Source organism: Pseudorca crassidens, chromosome 4 (genome assembly GCF_039906515.1).
Source record: "Pseudorca crassidens isolate mPseCra1 chromosome 4, mPseCra1.hap1, whole genome shotgun sequence".
Classification (NCBI taxonomy): domain Eukaryota; kingdom Metazoa; phylum Chordata; class Mammalia; order Artiodactyla; family Delphinidae; genus Pseudorca; species Pseudorca crassidens.
This window is the reverse complement of record NC_090299.1, coordinates 57722094-57749524: the sequence shown is the minus strand read 5'-3', so window position 1 is coordinate 57749524 and position 27431 is coordinate 57722094.

The window sequence follows — 27431 nt, the reverse complement described above, 5'->3', positions numbered from 1 at the left end:
AAAATCCATGTATAACTTTATAGTCAGCCCTCCATATCTGTGGCTCCACATCCCTGGATTCAACCAAATGCAGATCATGTAGTACCGTAGTATGTATCTAGTGGGAAAAATCTGCATGTACGTGGACCCACATGGTTTTAACCCCTGGTTTTCAAGAATCAACTGTATATGTAAAATTAAATTGTATAACATGTGAATAATTTTACTACATAAAATTTAAATATTTTTCTTATATTAAAAAATTAAAATCCCTTAAAAGAAATAAAAATTAACCTGGGAAAAATATTTGAATCATATAAATCTCCTAAACTAATAAAGTAATTAACATGAAAACAGCATTTCAAAAACAGTAAAAAGGTTGGCAAAGACAAACAACATACAGGCAACTCAAAAGAGAAGAAATATGCCTACACTAAAAATACATGCAAATTTTTGACAATGTTTCCAAAGTTAACAATCATTAATAGGCATAAAATACAAATAAATATAAATGAAAAATTAGCTAGTATATATTGCCAATGAACTGGTGAAGATTTACCATGTTAAACTTCTAATCTTTAAAGATATACATATTCATAGGTTAGGCTTATAAACTGACATGTTTTCAAAGTGTATCTTGTCATTATGAATCAAAGTCTTTAAAATGTGTTACAAAGCAATTGCATATCTAGGAATTTACTGTATGGAAATTATAAAGGATATTAACACAGATTAGCTAATAGAATACTCAGTGCATAGATTAAAATATTGCAAGACAGGAATCACCAGTGGCTGTAACGTTCATACAATTTAGATAAGGAAAATATTCTATAGGAAAGTATATAAAAATACATAATATATATTCAATACACATTCACGTATATCCTTTGTATTTATTATGAAGGTCAAATTCTTTACTCTGTGTATGTACATAATCTGATTAAAAATATATGCATATGTATGCAAAGTATATGTACAAATATGTACAAAGATATATATCTATATACACAAAGATAAACATATATATACAACATTTTTTAAGGAGGAAAATATATTCATAAATTACATAAGATATCAATCAGTAAAATTAAACTGAACTCATACCTTTAATACTATAAGAAAATAATGAAAAAGAAAACATTTAAATTGTTCCTATGTGAAAAGAAATTTAAAGTTAGGAAAAAAAGTTAGAACACTAAAGAATCCAGAACATAAAATCAGATGGAATCTAGGTATTGATAAAGAAATGACTATATATATATATATATATATATATATATATATATATATATCAAAAGCATATTGGGACAACCAAGATTACTCTACCCAGCAAGGATCTCACTCAGATTCGATGGAGAAACCAAAAGCTTTACAGACAAGCAAAAGCTAAGAGAATTCAGCATCACAAAACCAGCTCTACAACAGATGTTAAAGGAACTTCTCTAAGTGGGAAACACAAGAGAAGAAAAGAACCTACAAAAACAAACCCAAAACAATTAAGAAAATAGTAGTAGGAGGAAGACTGGTTCAAGATGGCAGAGTAGAAGGACATGCTGTCACTCCCTCTTGCAAGAACACCAGAATCACAACTAACTGCTGAACAGTCTTCTACTGGAAGACACTGGAGCTCACCAAAAAACATACCTCACAACCAAAGACAAAAGAGAAGCCACAATGAGACAGTAGGAAGCATGCAATCACAATAAAATCAAATCTCATAACTGCTGGGTGGGTGACTCAAAAACTGGAGAACACTTATACCATGGAAGTCCACCCACTTGATTGATGGTTTTGAGCTCCATGTCAGGCTTCCAAACCTGGGTGTTTGGCAATGGGAGGAGGAAATCCTAGAGAATCAGACTTTGAAGGCCGGCAGGATTTGATTGCAGACTTCGACAGAACTGGGGGAAACAGAGACTCCACTCTTGGAAGGCACACACAAAGTAGTGTGCACATCAGGACCCAGGGGAAGGAGCAGTGACCCCATAGTGACTGAACCAGACCTACCTGCTAGTGTTGGAGGGTCTCCCGCAGAGGCAAGTGTGGCTCTGTCTCACCGTTAGGACAAGGACACTGAGAGAAGAAGTTCTAGGAAGTACTCCTTGGTGTTAACCCTCCCAGAGTCTGCCATTAGCCCCACCAAAGAGGCTGGGTCAGCTCCAGTGTTGGGTCAACTCAGGCCAAACAACCAATAGGGAGGGAACCCACCCCACCCATCAGCAGACAAGTGGATTAAAGTTTTACAGAGCTCTGCCCATCAGAACAACAGTCAGCTCTACCCACCACCAGTCATTCCCATCAGGAAACTTGCACAAGTCTCTTATATAGACTCATCCACCAGAGGGCAGACAGCAGAAGCAAGAAGAACTACAATCCTGCAGCCTGTGGATCAAAAACCACATTCACAGAAAGATAGACAAGATGAAAAGGCAGAGGGTTATGTACCAGATGAAGGAAAAAGATAAAACCACAGAAAAACAACTAAATGAAGTGGAAATAGGCAACCTTCCAGAAAAAGAATTCAAAATAATGATAGTGAAGATGATCCAGGACTTCAGAAAAAGAATGGAGGCAAAGATCGAGATGATGCAAGAAATGTTTAACAAAGATCTACAAGAATTAAAGAACAAAAAAACCCAGAGGTCAACAATACAATAACTGGAATGAAAATTACACTAGAAGGAATCAATAGCAGGATAACAGAGGCAGAAGAATGGATAAGTGACCTGGAAGACAGATGGTGGAATTCACTGTTGTGGAAGAGAATAAAGAAAAAAGAATGAAAAGAAATGAAGACAACTTAAGAGACCTCTGGGAAAACATTAAATGCAACAATATTCGCATTATAAGGGTCCTAGAAGGAGAAGAGAGAGAGAAAGGACCTGAGAAAATATTTGAAGAGATTATAGTTGAAAAACTTCCCTAACATGGGAAAGGAAATAGCTACCCAAATCCAGGAAGCACAGTGAGTCCCATATAGGAAAAACCCAAGGAGAAACACACCAAGACACATAGTAATCAAATTGGCAAAAATTAAAGACAAAGAAAAATTATTGAAAGCAACAAGGGAAAAATGACAAATAACATTCAAGGGAACTCCCATAAGGTTAACAGCTGATTTCACAGCAGAAACTCTACAAGCCAGAAGAGAGTGGCATGATATACTTAAAGTGATGAAAGCGAAGAACCTACAACCAAGATTACTCTATCCAGTAAGAATCTCATTCAGATTTGCTGGAGAAATCAAAAGCTACACAGACAGGCAAAAGCTAAGAGTATTCAGCACCATCAAACCAGCTGTACAACAAATGCTAAAGGAACTGCTCTAAGTGGGAAACACAAGAGAAGAAAAGGACCTTCAAAAAAAAAAAACAAAACCCAAAAGAATTAGAAAAGTGGTAATAGGAACATACATATCAATAATTACCTTAAAAGTGAATGGATTAAATGCTCCAACAAAAAGACATATGCTTGCTGAATGGATACAAAAACAAGACTCATATATATGCTGTCTATAAGAGACCTGCTTCAGAACTAGGCATACATACAGACTGAAAGTGAGGGGATTGAAAAAGATATTCCATGCAAATGGAAATCAAAAGAAAGCTGCAGTAGCAATACTCATATCAGATAAAATAGACTTTAAAATAAAGAATGTTACAAGAGACAAGGAAGGACACTACATAATGATCAAGGGATCAATCCAAGAAGAAGATATAACAGTTATCAATATATATGCACCCAACATAGGAGCATCTCAATACATAAGGCAACTACTAACAGCTATAAAAGAGGAAATCAACAGTAACCCAATAATAGTTGAGGATTTTAACACCTCACTTACACCAATGGACAGATCATCCAAACAGAAAATTAATAAGGAAACAAAAGCTTTAAATGACACAATAGACCAGACAGATTTAATTGATATTTATAGGACATTCCATCCCAAAACAGCAGATTACACTTTATTCTCAGTGTGCATGGAACATTCTCCAGGATACATCACATCTTGGGTCACAAATCAAGCCTCAGTAAATTTAAGAAAATTGAAATAATGTCAAGCATGTTTCCTGACCACAGCTCTATGAGACTACAAATCAATTACAGGGAAAAAAAACCCCTAAAGAACACAAACACATGGAGGCTAAACAATATGTTACTAGATAACCAAGAGATCACTGAAGAAATTAAAGCAGAAATGAAAAAATACCTAGAGACAAATAACAATGAAAACTCGACAATCCAAAACCTATGGGATGCAGCAAAAGCAGTTCTAAGAGGGAAGTTTATAGCTATACAAGCCTACCTCAAGAAACAAGAAAAATCTCAAATAAACAATCTAATCTTACACCTAAAGGAATTAGAGAAAAAGGAACAAACAAAACCCAAAGTTAGCAGAGGGAAAGAAATCATAAAATCAGAGCAGAAATAAATGAAAAAGAAACAGAGAAAACAATAGCAAAAATCAATAAAACTAAAAGCTGGTTCTTTGATAATATAAACAACATCCATAACCCATTAGCCAGACTTATCAAGAAAAAGAGGGAGGAGCTTCCCTGGTGGTGCAGTGGTTGAGAGTCTGCCTGCCGATGCAGGGGACACGGGTTTGTGCCCTGGTCCGGGAGGATCCCACATGCCATGTAGTAGCTGGGCCTGTGAGCCATGGCTGCTGAGCCTGTGAGTCCAGAGCCTGTGCTCCTCAACGGGAGAGGCCACAACAGTGAGAGGCCCGTGTACTGCAAAAAAAAAAAAAAAAAAAAAGAGGGAGAGGACTCAAATCAATAAAATTAGAAATGAAAAAGGAGGAGACGTTACAACAGACACCACAGAAACACAAAGCATCCTAAGAGACTACTACAAGCAACTCTATGCCAATAAAATGGACAACCTGGAAGAAATGGACAAATTCTTAGAAAGGTATAACTTTCCAAGATTGAACCAGGAAGAAATAGAAAATATGAACACACCAAGCACAGGTAATGAAATTGAAACTGTGATTAAAAATCTTCCAACAAACAAAAGTCCAAGACCAGATGGCTTCACAGGTGAATTCTATCAAACATTTAGAGAAGAACTAACACCCATCCTTCTTAAACTCTTCCAATAAGTTGCAGAGGAAGGAACACTCTCAAACTCATTCTATGAGGCTACCATCACCCTGATACCAAAACCGGACAAATATCCTACAAAAAAAGAAAATTACAGACCAATATTACTGATGAATATAGATGCAAAAGTCCTCAACAAAATACTAGCAAACAAAATCCAACAACACATTAAAAGGATCATACACTATGATCAAATGGGATTTATCGCAGGGATGCAAGGATTCTTGAGTATATGCATATCAATCAACGTGATACACCATATTAACAAACTGAAGGATAAAATCCATATGATCATCTCAATAGATGCAGAAAAAGCTTTCAACAAAATTCAACACTGATTTATGATAAAAACTCTCAGAAAGTGGTCATAGAGGGAACCTACCTCAACATAATAAAACCCATATATGAAAACCCCACAGCAAACATCATTCTCAATGGTGAAAAACTGAAACCATTTCCTCTAAGATCAGGAACAAGACAAGGAGGTCCACTCGCACCACTATTATTTAACAGAGTTTTGGAAGTCCTAGCCATGTCAATCAGAGAAGAAAAAGAAATAAAAGGAATACAAATCAGAAAAGAAGTAAAACTATCACTGTTTGCAGATGACATGACACTGTACATAGAGAATCCTAAACATGCCACCAGAAAACTACTAGAGCTAATCAATGTGTTTGATAAAGTCGCAGGATACAAAATTAATGCACAGAAATTTCTTGCATTCCTATACACTAATAATGAAAAATCTGAAAGAGAAATTAAGGAAACACTCCCATCTACCATTGCAACAAAAAGAATAAATTACCTGGGAATAAACCTACCTAGGGAGACAAAAAACCTGTATGCAGAAAACAGTAAGACACTGATGAAAGAAACTAAAGATGATACCAACAGATGGAGAGATATACAATGCTCTTCGATTGGAAGAATCAATATTGTGAAAATGACTATATTACTCAAAGCAATCAACAGATTCAATGCAATCCCTATCAAATTACCAATAACATATTTTTACGGAGCTAGAACAAAAATCTTAAAATTTGTATGGAGATACAAAAGCCAAAGCAGTCTTGAGGGAAAAAAAACTGAGCTGGAGGAATCAGACTCCCTGACTTCAGACTATACTACAAAGCTACAGTAATCAAGACACTATGGTACTGGCACAAAAACAGAAATATAGATCAATGGAACAAGATCAAAAGCCCGGAGATACACCCACGCACCTATGGCCAACTAACCTATGACAAAGGAGACAAGGATATACAATGGAGAAAAGACAGTCTTTTCAATAAGTGGTGCTGGGAAAACTGGACTGCTGCGTGTAAAAGAATGAAATTAGTACACCCCCTAACACCATACACAAAAATAAACTCAAAATGGATTTGAGACCTAAATGTAAGACCAGACACTCTAAAACTCTTAGAGGAAAACATAGGAAGAACACTTTTTGACATAAATCACAGCAAGATCTCTTTTGATCCACCTCCTAGAGTAATGGAAATAAAAACAAAAATAAATAGTTGGGACCTAATGAAATTTAAAAGCTTTTGCACAGCAAAGGAAACCATAAACAAGATGAAAAGACAATCCTCAGAATGGGAGAAAATATTTGCAAATGAATCAACGGACAAAGGATTAATCTCCAAAATATATAAACAGCTCATGCAACTCAATATTTTAAAAAAACAAACAACCCAATCCAATACTGGGCAGAAGACCTAAATAGACATTTCTTCAAAGAAGACATACAGATGGCCAAGAAGCCCATGAAAATCTCCTCAACATCACTAATTATTAGAGAAATGCAAATCAAAACTACAATGAGGTATAATCTCACACCAGTTAGAATAAGCATCATCAGAAAATCTACAAAGAACAAACGCTGGAGCGGATGTGGAGAAAAGGGAACCCTCTTGCACTGTTGGTGGGAATGTAAATTCATAGAGCCACTATGGAAAACTGTATGGAAGTTCCTTAAAAACTAAAAATAGAATTACCATATTACCCAGCAATCCCACTACTGAGTATATAACCAGAGAAAACCATAATTCAGAAGGATACACGCACCCCAATGTTCATTGCAGCACTATTTACAATAGCCAGGTCATGGAAGCATCCTAAATGCCCATCGACAGATGAATGGAAAAATAAGATGTGGTACATATGTACAGTGGGATATTACTCAGCCATAAAAAGGAATGAAATTGGGTCATTTGTAGAGACATGGATGGATCTAGAGATTGTCATACAGAGTGAAGTAAGTCAGAAAGAGAAAAACAAATATCGTATATGAATGCATATATGTGCAACCTAGAAAAATGGTATGGATGAACATGTTTGCAGGGCAGAAATTGAGACACAGACATAGAGAACAAATGTATGGACACCAAGTTGGGAAAGCAGTGGGCATTGAAGGAGGTGGTGTGATGAATTGTTAGCTTGGGATTGACATGTATACACTGTTGTGTATAAAATGGGTGACTAATAAGAACCTGCTGTATAAAAAAAAATTTAATTTAATTTAAAAATTTAAAAAAATGCATATTGGTGTGCAACTGATTTATACTTTATGTATTTTTGAAATTTTCTTCAGTAAATCTGAAATACTTTAATTGAGGAAGCAGCAGAATATCTGATATTTCCAAAGAAATCTGCCATTTGTGCCAAAAACTGTCATTGGAACAAACTCATTGGATCAGATGTCTGTATTCTTTAATAAGAAACAAAAATAAATGCATTGACATTTTTACTCAAGAATTTGAAGAAAAACACCTAAAGAAGCTGATATGTATGCAAAGATTTATTATACTTATACACAACTTAAAGTATCTCCTTTAGATCACGGTTTATGTAGTGAACATTTGGGAAGAGCATGAGATTTTTTTTTTTAATTTAGATAATTATAAATTTAAGATTGAATTCTAAGAATTCATTACAAATAATCTTATTGATCTAGGGAAATATTGCTATTATGATGTTATATGAAAAATCAGTCTATAAGACAAACCATAGGATATTTTAAAAATACATCGTATGTCTGTATGTGTTTTAGTATAGTTAGAAATCTATCAAATTTTGTTACTCTTGATTGTGAGAATGCAGATGATGCTTATTTTCCATTACAATGTTATAATCACTTTGTAGATTTAACCCTTCACCATTGTATAAAGTAATTTATGAGAAGGTAACTGAAGGGTGGACAAAAGGATTTAGTTAAATGAATCAGTGTAATGGCCAATGCAAGGGATTCCCACATAATGACTATAGAATTTATATAGCATATACATGAAAATTCAGATTATTACTTTAAAGACATTATGCATGCAATAGGAAAAGAACGATGTAATAGGAAAGTATGTGTCAAATGATCATTGTTTTAACTATATGAAGGGCACTGAAAACAGAGAGATGACTTTACCTAAGAATTTCTTCTACCTCATACACTGGAGAAACATTTCCCAGTAACCAGACTGGAGTCAAGTATAATATGGATTATATTGAACTCTAGAATTTTAAAACAGAAAAGATTCTTTGTAACTATCAAAAAGGACTCCACATTTTTTTAAAAATAACACACTTGAAACTTCAAATATATAATAACCTTTCAAAAAACTGAATTTTGACTTTAAAGAAGGGAATTAATTGAAAAATGCAATATTCTTTGCAACTGATGGACTTTGTGGATGAATGAATCCTAGAAACACCAGTACCAGGTAAAAGATAAAATTAGTGAGTGCTCACTGAGAACCAATCACAATACAAAACATTGTACATGGGTCGATTCATACTTCACAATTACTCTGTATTAAGTGCTATTTTAATCTTTAATATAAAATTGAGGATAAAGAGACACAGGGAAGTTGTCATTTGCTCATATTTTCACAAGTAGTAAATGGTAGATCCAGATTTTAATCTAGACCTCCTGCTACTAAAGTAATATCTTTTCTATATAAAGTAAAATTTTTTTAGTAAATGAAACTGTACAAGCATATTAAGTTTATAACATTTTGTCGATTAACATAGGTGCAACACATCCTTTTACAATCCATAATTGTGGAATTTTGATTTGATTTGAAAAGTTTCTCATGTAATAATTTAAAAAGTTCTCAGAATGTTTCTGTGTAAAATTCTAACATTAAAATTTACACCATGTCATTTTTCCTTTGTCCCTTTTTTCTAAATCAAACTTAAATAAGAGTGAACTTTAAGCTCTGTCTTCTGGTTAAACAAAGCCAAATGTCAACTCTAAAACAAGGACACTGACAAAAAATTTTAAGGTCTTTTTCATTCAGATATTTTAGAGCTCCCACTAAAATATAAAGAAAAGGAATCCGCTTAAAATCATTCTCCTGCACAAAACAACTTTAAGAGAAGAAATATTGTCTGATCAGAGAGACATCAGAATGTGCCTCTTGGATCACATTGAAAAAAAAACAAAACAAAACCCCACACAACATATTCTTTAAGTTTGGAATAAGTTCAGATAATTGAATGCCTGTCATTGAAAGAGCTTCTTAGTGTCAAGCCTGGCTGTTTGGGGGACTGTTCAGGGGGATCAAGCTGTGCTATGCATTGGGAGCTCTGCCAAATGAATGACATTTCCTGAGAACATAGGAAGAATTTTAAGGAGTTGCCTTGTCCTTCCTAAACAGTTGGGTTAAAGGGTATTTAAAAAGAAAAAGGCACAGTCAAACTGCTGGGGATACTAGAGGGAATCACCAACAAATCTTTAAATTTAACTGAGCTGAAAATAAACTGTATGGCAAGAAGTAATAAATTACCAGGTTTTATATGTTTTGACTTTTGGTGTTATGTTTTCATTTGAAAGGAATCTAAATATTTTCTATCTTTTATGAATTTATATTTTAGAAAAACACATGAATAAATATTTTACATGGCAAAAGGGGTTGATTGGACTTGGTCTTATTCTCACCAAAAATATATAGAAATGCAGGGGAGACAAATATTCTTTTAATTCTAAAAATAAAACAATATTAAAAGAAACTCAAGTGATAATGCATTAGAGCTGTGATATCTGATTTGAAAGCTGAAATTTCACAATGGTGAGGGCAGGAGAAATTATCTTAAGCATAATCAAGGCAGAATCCCAACTGAACTCCTTGCATAAAATTGAGAGCCTCTGAGGAATTGATTTACTGAGTGCCAGAAGGGTAGAATAGAGAAAAGCATTATTAGAAGTCTTAAAGGATTATAATTATCTCGATTTCAAGAAAGATATGAGTCCTCATATGGAGTATACATGCTGAGTCTAAAGCAAGATATTTAAAAAGTAAAACTCATATTATCAAAGACAGAAATAATCACATATTATCAAAGACAAAGAGATAACAGTAACTAGAGACAATAAATGGATTATGTACAAAGCATGCTGATTTCATTGTCAGCAGAATTCTCATTATAAAAATGAACAAAATATTTGTTGAACTAGAATTCTATACCTATACCTATAGAATTCTATACGTATAGAATTCTATAGATCAGTTATCATACATGAATGAGGGTAATATAGAGATATCTAAAATTAAAGAAGGGGTATCACTCATGAGTTCTCACCAAATGAATTACAAAAGTATATAAATTTAGGAGGAAAGGTTGAGATGCAAGTAGTATGTTTAGCAAAAACCTTAGTAAATTTTGGTAAATATAATTAATCACTGACTGAATAAAAATACAGTCTTATTTAAAGTTGAAAACATAATGGACTTCAAATTCCACATAGAATAGCTGGAAGGAATGAAAATTGTTTTGGAGCATTCAAAAATTCCTGTGAATTTTTTTCAAAGGGAGATAAGAGATAATGATTACATTAGGACTTTGTGAAATCAAGTACACATGTTAAAATTGAGGTGGGTGGGGTTTCCCTGGTGGCGCAGTGGTTGAGAGTCTGCCTGCTGATGCAGGGGACACGGGTTCATGCCCGGGTCCGGGAAGATCCCACATGCCACGGAGCAGCTGGGCCCGTGAGCCATGGCTGCTGAGCCTGCGCGTCCGGAGCCTGTGCTCTGCAACGGTAGAGGCCACAGCAGTGAGAGGCCCACGTACCGCCAAAAAAAAAAAAAAAAAAAAAAAAAAAAAATTAAGGTGGCTGTTAAACAAGTATTATAGAAATGTGTACCTTTCAAAAAGTGGATAATGAATAGCTGATCAATAAAAGTCAAGGAAGAAAGGGAATAAAAATAGAAACTATGCAATAAATAAAAATTTTAAAATAGGACTTTGGAAATGTGATAACAAAATAAATAAATAAAAACTAAAAACCAGCTGAAAAACAAACAAAAAAACAAAACAAGAAATCATGTCAAAATATCAAATTAAAATATGCAGAACATTACACAGGATAGATCACATCTTGGGTCACAAATCAAGCCTCGGAAAATGTAAGAAAATTAAAATCGTATCAAGCATCTTTTCTGACAACAACACTATGAGATTAGAAAAAAAATACATGAAAAAAAACTGTAAAAAACACAAATACATCGAGTCTAAACAGTGCACTACTAAATAACCAAGAGATCACTGAAGAAATCAAAGAAGAAATCAAAAGAAAGAGAATATGTTTAGATTTAGGGAACAAACAAGCAAAGTATATTCTAATTTATAATTGATAAAATAATAAAAACAATGCTCTCCTTAGTGGGGTTGGACTGTATGGAAATTTTAGAAAGAAACATAAACTGGGCTTGTAATCGTTATATTGTTATGCATACAATTTTAAGGCCACAACATTTTTTGATTGGCGGTATAAGTGTGAAATTAATATCATGATTAAGTATTTTGAAAAACTGAACAAAGTCTTGGATATGTAAAATTCATTAGTTCTTGCAAAAAACTAATATTAGTTGGGAACTCACTATTTGCCAGGTACTTGCTTTTTATTCTTAAATAGATAATGAATTTACTGTCAAATTTAATTCTCTCATCTTTTGAAGAATCAAACAGTAACATCTGTTGAACATTTAGAAAATACAAAATACAAAAGTTTCCATTAACACATCTATAAAGTTATATAAAGTACTTATATTTGCAAATACATGCAGAAACGAAATGACTTTTTAAATCTTTGAAGTAATTTGCACTACGAAGCCTTTGAATTTAGAATCAACTTTTAATGGACAACAAACTCAACATAATAATTCTAATTTTGAAAATAACTTATCAATTATTTTGTCATTCCTGTGGTACACTGTGTTTATGTCAACTAAATCACATTAAAGAATTATGTATATGAGCAATCATTTTGTCATTCATAAGTTGTCACTTTGGAACTACGTTATTGAAGAATTAGCTATAATTGGGTTGTGCAGTTTAAGCAAAGGCCAACCTAAGAATGTGTCTGCTGATTGTTAGAGATTCAGAACACATTTTTTTTTTTAACATCTTTATTGGAGTATAATTACTTTATTTGTTGTGCTACTTTCTGCTGTATAACAAAGTGAATCAGCTATACGTATACATATATCCCCATATCGCCTCTCTCTTGCACCTCCTTCCCAACTTCCCTATTCCACCCCTCTAGGTGGTCACAAAGCACCAAGCTGATCTCCCTGTGCTATGTGGCTGCTTCTCACTAGGTATCTATTTTACATTTGGTAGTGTGTATAAGTCCATGCCACTCTCTCACTTCATCCCATCTTACCCTTCCCTCTCCTTGTGTCCTCAAGTACATTCTCTACATCTGCGTCTTTATTCCTGTACTGTCCCTAGGTTAGTAAAACCTTTTTTTTTTTTTACATTCATATATATGTGTTAGCATACAGTATTTGTTTGTCTCTTTCTGACTTACTTCACTCTGTATGACAGACTCTAGGTGCATCAACCTCACTACAAATAACTCAATTTCGTCTTTTTTATGGTGGAGTAATATTCCATTGTATATAAGTGCCACATCTTCTTTATCCATTCATCTGTTGATGGACATTTAAGTTGCTTCCATGTCCTGGCTATTGTGAATAGAGCTGCAATGAACATTTTGGTACATGACTCTTTTTGAACTATGTTCTTCTCAGGGTATATGCCCAGTAGTGGGATTACTGGGTCATATGATAGTTCTATTTTTAGTTTTTTAAAAAACCTCCATGCTGTTCTCCATAGTGGCTGTATCAATTTACATTCCCACCAACAGTGCAGGAGGTTTCCCTTTTCTCCACACCCTCTCCAGCATTTATTGTTTGCAGAATTTTTGATGATGGCCATTCGTACTGGTGTGAGATGATACCTCATTGTAGTTTTGATTTGCATTTCTCTAATGATTAGTGATGTTGAGCATCCTTTCATGTGTTTGTTGGCAATCTGTATATCTTCTTTGGAGAAATTTCTATTTAGGTCTTCTGCCCATTTTTGGATTGGGTTGTTTGTGTTTTTGATATTGAGTTGCATGTGTTGCTTGTAAATTTTGGAAATTAATCCTTTCTCAGTTGCTTCATTTGCAAATATTTTCTCCAATTCTGAGAATTGTCTTTTGTCCTGTTTATGTTTTCCTTTGCTGTTCAAAAGCTTTTATGTTTCATTAGGTCCCATTGGTTTATTTTTGTTTTTATTTCCATTTCTCTAGGAAGTGGGTCACAAAGGATCTTGCTGTGATTTATGTCATAGAGTGTCCTGCCTATGTTTTAATCTAAGAGTTTTACAGTGTCTGGCCTTATATTTACATTTTTAATCCATATTGAGTTTATTTTTGTGTATGGTGTTAGGAAGTATTCTAATTTCATTCTTTTACATGTGGCTGTCCAGTTTTCCCAGCACCAATTATTGAAGAGGCTGTCTTTTCTCCATTGTATACTCTTGCCTCCTTTATCCAAGACAAGGTGACCATATGTACGTGGGTTTAGCTCTCGGCTTTCTTTCCGGTTCCATTGATACTGTTTTTGTGCCAGTACCATACTGTCTTGATTATTGGACCTTTGTATTATAGCCAGAGGTGCAGGATCCTGATGCCCTCAGTTGCATTTTTCTTTCCCAAATTGCTTTGGCTATTTGGGGTCTTTTGTGTTTCCATTAAAATTGAGTAATTTTTGTTCTAGTTCTGTGAGAAAGGCCATTGGTAGTTTGATAGGGATTGCACTGAATCTGTAGATTGCTTTGGGTGGTATACTCATTTTCAAAATATTGATTCTTCTAATCCAAGAATATGGTATATCTCTCTATCTGTTTGTATCATCTTTAATTTCATTCATCAGTGTCTTATAGTTTTCTGCATGTAGGTCTTTTGTCTCCTTAGGTAGGTTTATTCCTATGTATTTTATTCTTTTCATTGCAATGGTAAATGGGAGTGTTTTCTTGACTTCACTTCCAGATTTTTCATCATTAGTGTATAGGAATGCCAGAGATTTATGTGCATTAATTTTGTATCCTGTTACTTTACCAAATTCATTGATTAGCTCTAGTAGTTTTCTGGTAACATCTTTAGGATTCTGTATGTATAATATCATGTCATCAGCAAAGAATGACAGCTTTACTTCTTCTTTTCCAATTTGGATTCCTTTTATTTCTTTCTCTTCTCTGATTACTGTGGCTAAAACTTCTAACACTATGTTGAATAATAGAGGTGAGAGTGGACAACCTTGTCTTGTTCCTTGTCATAGAGGAAATGGTTTCAGTTTTTCACCATTGAGAACGATGTTGGCTGTGGGTTTGTCATACATGATCTGTATTATGCTGAGGTAAGTTCCCTCTATGCCTACTTTCTGGAGTGTTTTTATCATAAATCGGTGTTGAATTTTGTTGAAAGGTTTTTCTGCATCTATTGAGATTATCATATGGATTTTATCCTTCAATTTGTTAATACGGTGTATCACATTGATTGATTTACGTGTATTGAAGAATCCTTGAATTCCTGGGATAAACCCCACATGATCATGGTGTATGATCCTTTTAATGTGCTGTTGGATTCTGTTTACTAGTATTTTGTTGAGGATTTTTGCATCTCTGTTCATCAGTGATATTCATCTATAGTTTTCTTTCTTTGTGACATCTTTGTCTGGTTTTGGTTATCAGGGTGATGGTGGCCTTCTACAATGAGTTTGGGAGTGTTCCTCCCTCTGTTATATTTTGAGTTTGAGAAGGATAATTGTTAGCTCTTCTGTAAATGTTTGATAGAATTCACCTGTGAAGCCATCTGGTCTTGGGCTTTTGTTTGTTGGAAAATTGTTAATCAGCCTCAATTTCAGTGCTTCTGGTTGGTCTGCTTATATTTTCTCTTTCTTCCTGGTTCAGTCTAAGAAGGTTGTGCTTTTCTAAGAATTTATCCAATTCTTTCAGGTTGTCCATTTTATTGCGATATTGTTGCTTTCAGTAATCTCTCATGATCCTTTGTATTTCTGCAGTGTCAGATGTTACTTCTCCTTTTTCATTTCTAATTCTGTTGATGTAAGTCTTTTCCCTTTTTTTCTTGATGAGTCTGGCTAATGGTTGATCAAGTTTGTTTATCTTATCAAAGAGCCAGTTTTTAGCTTTACTGATCTTTGTTATTCCCTTCTTTTCCATTTTTTTTTCTTCTGATCTGATCTTTATGATTTCTGTTCTTCTGCTAACTTTGGGTTTTTTTTGTTCTTCTTTCTCTAACTGCTTTAGTTGTGAGGTTAGGTTGTTTATTTTAGATATTTCTTGTTTCTTGAGGTAGGATTGTTTTGCTTTAAACTTCCCTCTTAGAAGTACGTTTGCTGCATCCCATAGGTTTTGGGTTGTCGTGTTTTCATTGTCATTTGTTTCTAGGTATTTTGGATATCCTTTTTGATTTCTTCAGTGATCTCTTGGTTATTTAGTAGTGTACTGTTTAGCCTCCATGTATTTGTATTTTTTACAGATTTTTTTCCTTTAATTGATATCTAATCTCATAGCATTGTTGTTGGAAAAGATACTTGATATGATTTTAATTTTCTTAAATTTACCAAGCTTGATTTGTGATCCAAGATATGACCTATCCTGGAAAATGTTCCATGAGCACTTGAGAAGAAAGTGTATTCTGTTGTTTTGGGATGGAATTCCCTATAAATATCAAGTAACTCTATCTTGTTTAATGTATAATTTAAAGCTTGTGTTTCCTTATTTATTTTTATTTTTGATGATCTCTTCATTGGTCAAAGTGGGGTTTTAAAGTCCCCTACTATTATTGTGTTACTGTCGATTTCCCCTTTTATTGCTGTTAGCATTTCCCTTATGTATTGAAGTGCTCCTATGTTGGGTACATAAATATTTACAATTTTTATATCTTCTTCTTGGATTGATCCCTTGATCATTATGTAGTGTCCTTTTTTGTCTGTTGTAATAGTCTTTATTTTAAACTCTATTTTGTGTGATATGAGAATTGCTACTCCAGCTTTCTTTGGATTTCCATTGCATGGAATATCTTTTTCCATCTCCTGACTTTCAGTCTGTACGTGTCCCTAGGTCTGATGTGGGTCTCTTTTAGACAGCATATATATGGGTCTTGTTTTTGTATCCATTCAGCCAGTCTATGTCTTTTGGTTGGAGCATTTAATCCATTTACATTTAAGGTAGTTATCGATATGTATGTTCATTTTCCCATTTTCTTAATTATTTTGGGTTTGTTATTGTAGGTCTTTTCCTTCTCTTGTGTTTCTTGCCTGGAGAAGTTTCTTTAACATTTGTTGTAAAGCTGGTTTGGTGGTGCTGAATTCTCTTAGCTTTTGCTTGTCTGTAAAGGTTTTGATATCTCCATCGATTCTGAATGAGATACTCGCTGCATAGAGTAATCTTGGTTGTAGATTTTCCCCTCTCCTCACTTAAAATATGTCTTGCTACTCCTTTCTGGCTTGCAGAGTTTCTGCTGAAAGACCAGCTGTTAACCTTATGGGTATTCCCTTGTATGTTATTTGTTGTTTTTCCCCCCGCTGCTTTTAATATTTTTTCATTGTATGTAATTTTTAATAGTTTGATTAATATATGTCCTGGTGTGTTTCTCCTTGGATTTATCCTATATGGGACTCTGTGCTTCCTGGACTTGATTGACTCTTTCCTTTCCCATATTATGGAAGTTTTCAACTATAACTCTTCAAATATTTTCTCAGTCCCTTTCTTTTTCTCTTCTTCTTCTGGGACCCCAATAATGTGAATGTTGTTGTGTTTAATGTTGTCCCAGAAATCTCTGAGACTGTCCTCAATTCTTTTCATTCTTTTTTTTTTTTTAATTTCTGCTCTGTGGTAGTTATTTCCACTCTTTTATCTTCCAGATCACTTATTGACTCTTCTGCCTCAGTTATTCTGCTATTGATTCCTTCTAGAGAATTTTTAATTTCATTTATTGTGCTGTTCATCATTTTTTGTTTGCTCTTTATTTCTTTTAGGTCCTTGTTAAACATTTCTTGTATTTTTTCCATTCTAGTTCCAAGATTTTGGATCACCTTTACTATTATTACTCTGAATTGTTTTTTAGGTAGACTGCCTATTTCCTCTTAATTTTTGGTCTAGTGGGTTTTTACTTTGTTCCTTCATCAGCTGTTGTTTCTCTGTCTTCTCACTTTGCTTAACTTACTGTATTTGCCGTTTTCTTTTCACAGGCTGCAGGTTCGAGGGTCCCATTGTTTTTGGTGTCTACCCCCAGTTGCTAAGCTTGGTTCACTGGGTTGTGTATTCTTCCTGGTGTAGGGGACTAGTGCCTGTCTTCTGCTGGATGAGGCTGGATCTTGTCTTTCTGGTGGGCAGGACCATGTCCGATGCTGTGTTTTGGGGTGTCTGTCACCTTATTATTATTTTAGGCAGCCTCTCTGCTAATTGGTGGGGTTGTGTTCCTCTCTTGCTAGTTGTTTGGCACAGGGTGTCCAGCACTTTTGCTTTCTGGTCATTGAGTCGAGCTGGATCTTCATGTTGAGATGGAGATCTCTGGGAGAGCTCTAACCATTTGATATTACATGGACCCTGGAGGTCTCTTGTGTACCATAGTCCTGAACTCGGCTCTCCCAACACAGAGGCACAGGCCTGACACCTGCCTAGGCACCAATACCCTGTCAGAACCATGGCTCAGAAGAAAAGGGAGAAAAAAAGAAAGAAAAAAAGAATAAAATAAAATAAACTTCCTAATAAAACATTAAAAAATATTAAAAATTAAAAGAAATTAAAAAATACAGAAAAAGAAAGAAAGAAGAGAGCAGCCAAGCCAAAAAACAAATCCATCAATGATAACAAGTCTTAAAAATCTATGTAAACAAACAAACAAAAAAACGGAGAGACAGAACCCTAGGACAAATGGTAAAAGCAAAGCTATATAGACAAAATCACACAAAGTCCAACACCTCAATTTTGGGATGATTCATTGTTTATCCAGGTATTCCACAGATGCAGAGTACATCAAGTTGATTGTGGGTATTTAATCCGCTGCTCCTAATGCTGCTGGGAGAAATTTCCCTTTCTCTTTGTTCGCAAAGCTCCTGAGGTTCAGCTTTGGATTGGCCCCGCCTCTGTGTGTAGGTCTCTGGAGGGCGTCTGTTCTTTGCTCAGACAGGATGGGGTTAAAGGAGCAGCTGATTCGGGGGCTCTGCCTCACTCAGACCGGAGGGAGGGGTACGGATGCAGGGTGAGCCTGCAGTGGCAGTGACTGGCATAGCGTTGCAACAGCCTGAGGTGTGCCGTGCATTCTCCCAGCGAAGTTGTCTCTGGATCATGGGACCCTGGCAGTGGCAGGCTGCACAGGCTCCTGGGAAGGGAGGTGTGGATAGTGACCTGTGCTTGCACACAGGCTTCTTGATGGCTCTAGCAGTAGCCTTAGCATTTCATGCCCGTCTCTGCTGTCTGTGCTGATAGCCGCGGCTCACGCCCATCTCTGGAGCTCGTTTAGGTGGTACTCTGAATCCCCTCTCCTTGTGCACCCCTAAACAATGGTCTCTTGCCTCTTAGGCAGGTCCAGACTTTTTCCCGGACTCTCTCCCAGCTAGCTGTGGTGCACTAACCCCCTTCAGGCTGTGTTCACGCCGCCAACCCCTGTCTTCTCCCTGTGCTCCAACCGAAGCCCGAGCCTCAGCTCCCAGCCCCGCCCACCCCGGCGGGTGAGCAGACAAGCCTCTCAGGCTGGTGAGTGCTGATTGGCACTGATCCTCTTTGCGGGAATCTCTCCACTTTGCCCTCCGCGCCCCTGTTGCTGCGCTCTCCTCCGTGGCTCCGAAGCTTCCCCCCTCCACCACCCGCAGTCTCAGCCCGCGAAGGGGCTTCTAGTGTGTGGAAACCTTTCCTCCTTCACAGCTCCCTCCCACTGGTGCAGGTCCCATCCCTATTCCTTTGTCTCTGTTTATTCATTTTTCTTTTGCCCTATCCAGGTATGTGGGGAGTTTCTTGCCTTTTGGGAAGTCTGAAGTCTTCTGCCAGTGTTCAGTAGGTGTTCTGTAGGAGTTGTTCCACATGTAGATGTATTTCTGATGTAATTGTGGGGTGGAAGGTGATCTCCATGTCTTACTCCTCTGCCATCTTGAAGGTCTCTGCAGAGCACATCTTGCCATAGGATCAGAGCTAAGCAAGAGATAAAGGCTTTGATTTCAAACATGGATATGTACTGCCCACATCTTGGGGTGCCTTTCACATCATATTCTAGATATAGAGCATGCTATATTGGAAGGATGGAGGGGAATCTCCAAATTGATTATATCATACAGAAAAAATAAAGAAACTGTGCACATACATACACAAAATTCTTTATGTCTCCTTAAGAACTCTCTTAATCACCAACTCTTGTTTCTCCCTTGTTGCTTTTGTGTATCTATATGCTCTTCACAATTTCCTTAGTTGTCAGTCCTGTAATCTGACTTTTTATGAAGTTTGGATTCCCATTCCTTCCAGCAAATACATTTTAAAACTATTATGTAGCTGAAGCGTAAAACTGGTGGTGATAAATATGGATAATAACTTTTCTAAAGTAGTTGAATTCTGATGCCTAACCCTTATCACCACTACCCTCTCCTACTTCCCCACTTCTCCTTTTGGGTTAAGAATCAAGTGATTTGCTTCTTTATCTCACAGCCTTGCTTGTCAAGCATTGGTAGTAGCAATTTTCTGTTTTCTAGACTTCTGGAGACAGAATCAGTAATAAGGGAGGAGATGAAAAACTTGGAGGAAAGCTGATGGGACTTGCAGTGGCAAATGGGAAGAATAGGAGCCTTGAATTGATTCATGTGGGGCAATGGATGCATGTTTGATTTTTTAAAATAGTTGTAGAGAAAAAAAAAACTATGTCAGGTGCTCATCCAGGCTAAATAACTTTTAAGTAAAAATTATAATAAACTATTATTATTATTAGGTAAAACCTTATAATAAACTTGTTGTTGCTACTCTATACACAGTAGTTTCCTAGATCTTTACATGTTTATCAGTTTATTCCCTTTGATTCAAAATGAGAAGGAAACAGTCCTCAACATGTTTCACAAATAATTATTGCCTTATACTCTCCCAGATTAATGATGTAGCACCCAGTGACACCTAACACATTTAAGTGTTTGGAAAAAATGCTTTGTCTTAAAAGTCATGTTGTAATTGGTTCTCCAACACCATTTCTTTAACGCATCACTTGAAGGATCTTGTGCATATTTTCATATAAAAATATGAACACACATGAAAAGGAGTAGCATAAGAGATAAAATATGTTAGCTACTTCATTTGTTAATTTCAATATGTATATATATATATACATCTGTATATGTAAGGAGGTACTGTAATAATCATACCAAGACAGTAAGCATAAACCAGTATTGTCTCTGGCAAAACACAAGGTATGTGTGTACACACAAACATATCACAGTTTGCGCATACTAATGTGGATTTGTGCTAAGCCTTTCTGTTTTCATCTGGTTCTTGTGAGATCAACAATATGTATATGTTGGGTTTGGCATGTAGTCATTCCACAGAAATCTCATAAAAGTGTAACTCATAACTTGTCAGCACTGAGCTCATGTTCTTATAAACCTGGTAGTTAGACTGCCTAATTCAATATTCCTCAAGTAGTAATAGCTCAATAAAGCCAGAGATTTGAAAGTGTTTGTATTTATAGATTATGTAAATGAATAATATTACATAGTTGTCTGGGATTCTATTAAGTATGGTTTGATATATGCCTCAAATAAACTTCTGCCTGTAAAAAAATAAATTGGGCACTAAACTAAAAACACATTTAGTAAATAGAATCAACTCTTTTTGCAATGCAGTATTTTCTTTTAAGCCACTTTTCTTTTTCATAGCATTAGTTTATCAAGGACTAAATTGACATTAAATATTTGCAAGTTCAAAAGAGTAAGAGCATCTGTTTGAACCTGTCTTTCTAGGAAGGACTAAGTGAAATAGATTGGACTTGAACAGCTGGTCCTAAAAGATAAAGACCATTGGGGTCATTCAGAAGAAGGAGAGAGGGCATTTGTGATCAATATTACCAGTTGTTGAAAAATTTTCAGTCTCATGGTTTACATTTTTTGAGTAAGTGATGGAAGATAAAAGATGCAAAAGCAAAATAATTCTATAAATACATACACACACACACACATATATATATATATATATTTACCTAGGGGTTTAAGTTGTGATCAGTTCCACTGCTGAGTCTCAAATAATTTTTCAGCTGAAAGTCATCTTTATATATATGTGTGAATGGCCAATTCTACTGCTGAATCCAAGAATAAAGATTTTTCACCTGTATCTTACACATATATTCACATACATATATTATACATATAGAAATTTGTGTGCACACATGTATGCATACCTATATTACACATAGGTGCATATGTATAGTGTACATATATGGACAGATATATACATATATATGTGTAAATATATATATTTATATATATATATATATACACACACAAGGGATAATCAGGCAAATAGAAAGTACAATTGCTCTCATTTTACTTTGAAGTACTCAGGAAATAATTTGACAAGTAGAATTGGCATTCAGGCATTTAAATGAAGAATGACTCAGATCTAGTGTTTGTTTAAATCCAATAAAGAGCTCTTACTTGAAATTAATTATAGCTTTATTATATCTGTTTGACCTCTGAAATGCCCTCAACTATATTGTGTCTGAGGCTATAATTAGAATAGGCTGTCAATTATTTGTAGATGGATGGATGGTGGATGAGAGGTTGAGTTAATGGATGGTTGATGGATACAAGAATCACTTTTTCTACGATCTCATGAAGAATTTATTAATACACTCTGACTTGTGTGAATACCAGTACACTTTGTAAACAGTCCTCCCTTGAGGTCTCTGCAGCTAGTTGTCTTCTTTATCTTAAGGAGTCTTCCTGGCCTGGCACAGTGGTACACATGGAGGAGGATAGCAATAACTTGTCTATTCAATTGATTTCACTTCCAGATTTGAGAGGTTATGACCTGGTGATTTGCATCAATTTGATAAGATGTCTAAGCCAACTCTATAAAACTAGTGCTTTTTCAGTGTTTATTTTTTTCCAGTTTATTTGATCTTTATTTTACAAATGATCCTGATTTGCTTCAGCATTCCTTCTTCCCCTTTTTGGGAAGTGTACATCTGCTTCTGACATCTGTCTTCTATCTCCCTTTGTAAATTATGAAGTGATGCCAACTCCTTTTATCAACAAATTACCCTTAGAACAATTTAGAGGCTATAATGATTCTTTGATTCTTTATGAATTTGCAAAATGACTCAGTGCTTATATTAGCTTTGTTTGTCCTTTCTTTTTCCATATTTAATATTTATAGTTGGCAGGCCCAGATGGTGTACTTTGTTATGTCCTGAAATGTTGCTGTTTTTTTCATTCCTTAATTACAGTAATGTCAGTCTGTAATATCCCCAGCCTCCATCTCTAGTTGACACTGTAGATTTCACATTTGCTGTATTATTTATTGAACTATATTTGACAATGTGAAATATACAGTAATATTTTCCTAACGTTTCTGTTTTTTCATGTTTGTCTACATTGACCATTTGCCTTTGCTGTTTGATGATATCCTCAATTTATTGTATTTCTTAAAGTTTTACAGATATTTTAGGTATCTAAAATATCCTCATAGTTGAGACAGTGAGGAATGAGAAAAAAAAAAAAACAATTTGAGGTTCATGGTAGCAATAGGCACTGTAGAAAAATATACAAGCCAATATTTTTTCATTTTTTGTGTCCCTGGAAGTTCCCTTCTTATGATTTGATAGAGAAAAAGTGCATAGCTTTATTTTATATTTTATAAAAATATCTTTAAAAATTCATTTCATAAAACATATATTAATAGAACAAATTCATATGCTTAAAAATACCATTGATTTCTTCTCTTAAACTTATTTAGTTTTCTTTTTAGACTTTGATCCAGATCACCTTCATGCTCAGATAATCACTGACAGATTGTTACAACTCATTTTCTTCAGAAGCTTCAATAAAATATATAAGAAAGTCACATGTCAATCTCTTAAGGTCTTGCTTTTGAGTTACATACTAGATTTCTGTAATAATTTTTTTTATACTCCCACTCTGTTTAAATTTTGTAAATGTTAATTTAGAGATTATAATGTAAAGTATTTTCTTCTAATTAATTTAAACTTACCACATTAAGAACTACTTGGAAAACATCCTTTTTTTCATTTAAGTAGATATTTTTTTTAATCGTATTTGAGCATTCTCTCAAAACTTCCCCAAGAGACAGACCTAGAAATAGAAACCTCCTATTCATATAACAGTTCTGCTCTGGGCAACAAAATCAGTACTTTACCCTTGGATTCAACATCAAACAAGATTACATAGATTTTTCAACTACTACACCTGACAGTGTCAGCCACCTTTTAAAAATACATTTGTAACATCACTGGAGACTGCTTTTCTCATAGCTCAGTGAAAGCCCTGTACACATATCAGAGGGTGTTGATGTGACCTTTTGTTTTTCATGTCTATTTTATCATTGCTTTTCTAATTTCAACTTATAACAAAGGATATACAGCATTCTAAAATATTACATTAAGGGATGGCTGGAATGATAAAATATTTCCAAATTGGCATATAACTTTACGTTTAATTTGGAATGTGTGAAGATAAAATATATTTTTTGTGCTTAAACAAGCAACACATATTATTGAACACCTTATATTCCAGGCAAAAAATTACAAACAGCTGCCTTATGACCATATTCTAATGTATACATATGTGTATGTACACATACATGAGCTGTGGCCTATGTCATATTTATAGGCACACACATCCACGCATTTAAGATATTTCACATGAAAGAAAAGACTTGGGGATTAATCATAAAGGTTACTCTAACAAAACCAGAAGAGCTTTTTTTTGTTTGTTTTGATGATAACATCTGGCTACCGGTAAGCAGCTTTGACCTGCTCCTTTCCCTACCTTCCCTATATCCTTTCAGATTCTGTGGGAAAATAAACGTTTTACCCTTGATATTGTTGCTTAATTTATTAGCATATAATATTTGAAAAAAATTAAAGCTACTAATAGAATGTGTGCATAGAAATGCTCATTCAGGTATTTTCTGCTCATTTCATTCCCCCTTTTCCAGAGTGCACAGATCTTCCTGTTTTGAGTTCCATTGGCTGCAGTTGCAATAAAACCACCAGGCAGGTTGGACAGGATCTCAAGATGTCTGTGCACCAGTTCCATCTGTTAAATAATCCTGTTTGTGCTTTATTGTCATTCTACCACACAAACAGCAATGTTTCTTTGGTAGTCAAATGATAGTTTTCACAACCATATTCTCATTTATTTTAAATCATTTTACTCTTTATGTGTTAGGATTTATGTGCTTCTCTTGCAAAAGACAACGTAAGTGTTCCAGAAGTGGTCTTGAAACATTTGTTTATTTGGTTGATTGTTTTCCCCAATTATGGACAAAAAAGAGGCTTACACTAAGCATATTCATCCTCAAGATACTTGTGTGTCTTGACACTCAAGAACTACTGTGCACTAGTGTGCTGTGCAGAAATATGAAGAGTTCAGAAAAGAAAACTCTCTCACACTTTCTCCAGCACCAACCTCGATGTCATTCACCATTTATTATAATATATCTGGGCTGCTAACTTTTTCTTAAGCCTGGCCTTTGTAGGCATTTTATTTTATAGTTCCTTGTTAGGTCTCTGAGGATTAAAAAAATGAATCAGACCTAGTCCAAATTTCTAGAAACTCTCAGTGAAGAGAATGAGATAGATGTAAAAACAGGCATTTGTGAGACACTATAAATAGCAAAAGATACAAACTCAGCATACTTACTTACCAAGCAAGACTACAAAATCCAGGTGACTGCAGCGTGAAGTAAGCAGGATCAGCTTTCATCTGACTAAAATTGCATGAGACTCCAAGTGAAAGGTGCCCTGCTGAGCCCGTCTCATTTTTTATGGCTCACTGAATCACTGAGCTTAATAACATCGTTGATGTTTTAAGCTCCTACATCTGAGATAGTAAGACACATACAGAATGTAAAAAAACAAGTAATGAAATTGCGTGAGCGTTAGAAAATATGACTGAAAAAAATTATCATTCTTGTCTGTATTTGACAGGAAATGTTCCATGCATTAAAGCAGCATATACAATATCTTTTTCATCTTTAGAGCCTACACTGTTTATTTTTACTTCATTTCTCCTTTATATTTCCCAAAACATCCTCTCTATTCTTTTGTGACATTTAGCAACCAAGAATGTGTTCATGTTTCATTGTTGAAATTTTATCTCGTGTTTTTTTCTTCTTTTTTCCCTTACAGTCTTCTGGTCTTCCAAATCAACCAGCCACCTCACCTGTGCACTCATGGTGTTTCATTCTCACCTCTAGTTATCATATAACTTTGTAACTATGCATTTACTCTAAAATGTGTCCTACTCTGTACTCTAGTGTACTTCTCCTGAATTCTGAAACTTACATAATAGGTGATCTATGAGTTAAATAGGAGATTAGGAAAAATGCTTAGTGGAGAAAGTAAAGGAGGCCAGATGAAGTACAAAGAAGTAAGATCAACAAGACACAATTCTCCACAAAGTATCTATTACTACTTACATTTTTAGTCTTGACATAAAATCAGGTACTTTTTCTTATACCCATAATGTCTCGTACTTTCCTGACTTACTGTCATATTTATAACCTTCACTCATCTTAGAATATCTTTTTGTCAAAACTCTATTGTTTTTTAAAGACCATTGATATTTTTACTGCTTTCCCACCATTTGCGTTTGTACTACACTCTCAGATCAGTATAAGTTTTCATGTCATGTGAGAATTCTCAACACTGAGCAACTACTCCCAGTCCTTTGAAAAACACTATTAGGGACCTTGTGGTCACATAATTATCTTAATGATGATTTTTCTAAGGGTAAATCATTAGATGTCATTTTTTTTTCATTTCATTTTTCCATTTTTTCCTCCATGTTGCCTTTGTACTAAATAAAATCATTAGCCATGTGCAATGGGAATAATTCCCTTATCTGAAATGGACATAACAACATTGGGCTGGAGGAGGAGAAAGAATGAAGAGAAGGTGTTAAGACTTACTGAGAACTAACTATGCATTAGGTACAGGTATTCCAGGGTCTTACTGTTTTAGATCATTTAATCCAACAAGAACTCTACTTGTATGTATTAATGTATGGACCACACCTGGCACATATTAGGTATTAGATAAGTGTAAGATTCCTTGCCCTCTCTTGGATTGAAAGATATAACTTATTTTGGCTTTCTTATGTATTAGGGGAAAAAACAAATCTTAATGTATCTTCATGCCATTTTAAATTATTTACATTGAAAATATTTTTCACCTCCTTGCTTGTTTTCTGTAATTCTTTAGATTTGTTTAAAATTATTTTTCACTCTTACTCCTCCCGTATGCTCGACCGATGAATTTATTCTGAAATATTAAAAATCATAACATTATATGCATTAATGTAGAATAGATGGCCTACTTTCACTTTGAACTTTCCATTAATGTTTAATAGATTGGTAGTGTGATTTTTAGGAGGCCTATTCAATCCATAAGTCATTTATCAGGCTTGGGAAACCATATTAATTCAGTAGCTCTTCCAGTAAAACAGTAACATCTACTCTACTTTCATTGAGTTAACTTCATTAAAATAAACTTTCCTTGCCTGAAGTCAGGAAAATTTTTACTTGAATCTCAATACTTTTTCATCTTCTCTACCTCTGAGTTTTTAATAGACTACAGAAATTAAATATATCAAGAAATTAAGCTCCAAGCTCAGCACCCTTGTTCAGGTTTCATAAGAACTTCAATTTTAATACCACATTTGATCAGTTTAACAGGAGTTAAATCAAAGGTCACTATTTTTTAAATGTTTTTATTCCTTTATATTAAGACGTATCCTTTACATACTTTTATTCTGTAAACTTACCAATAATTTTAGAGGAATG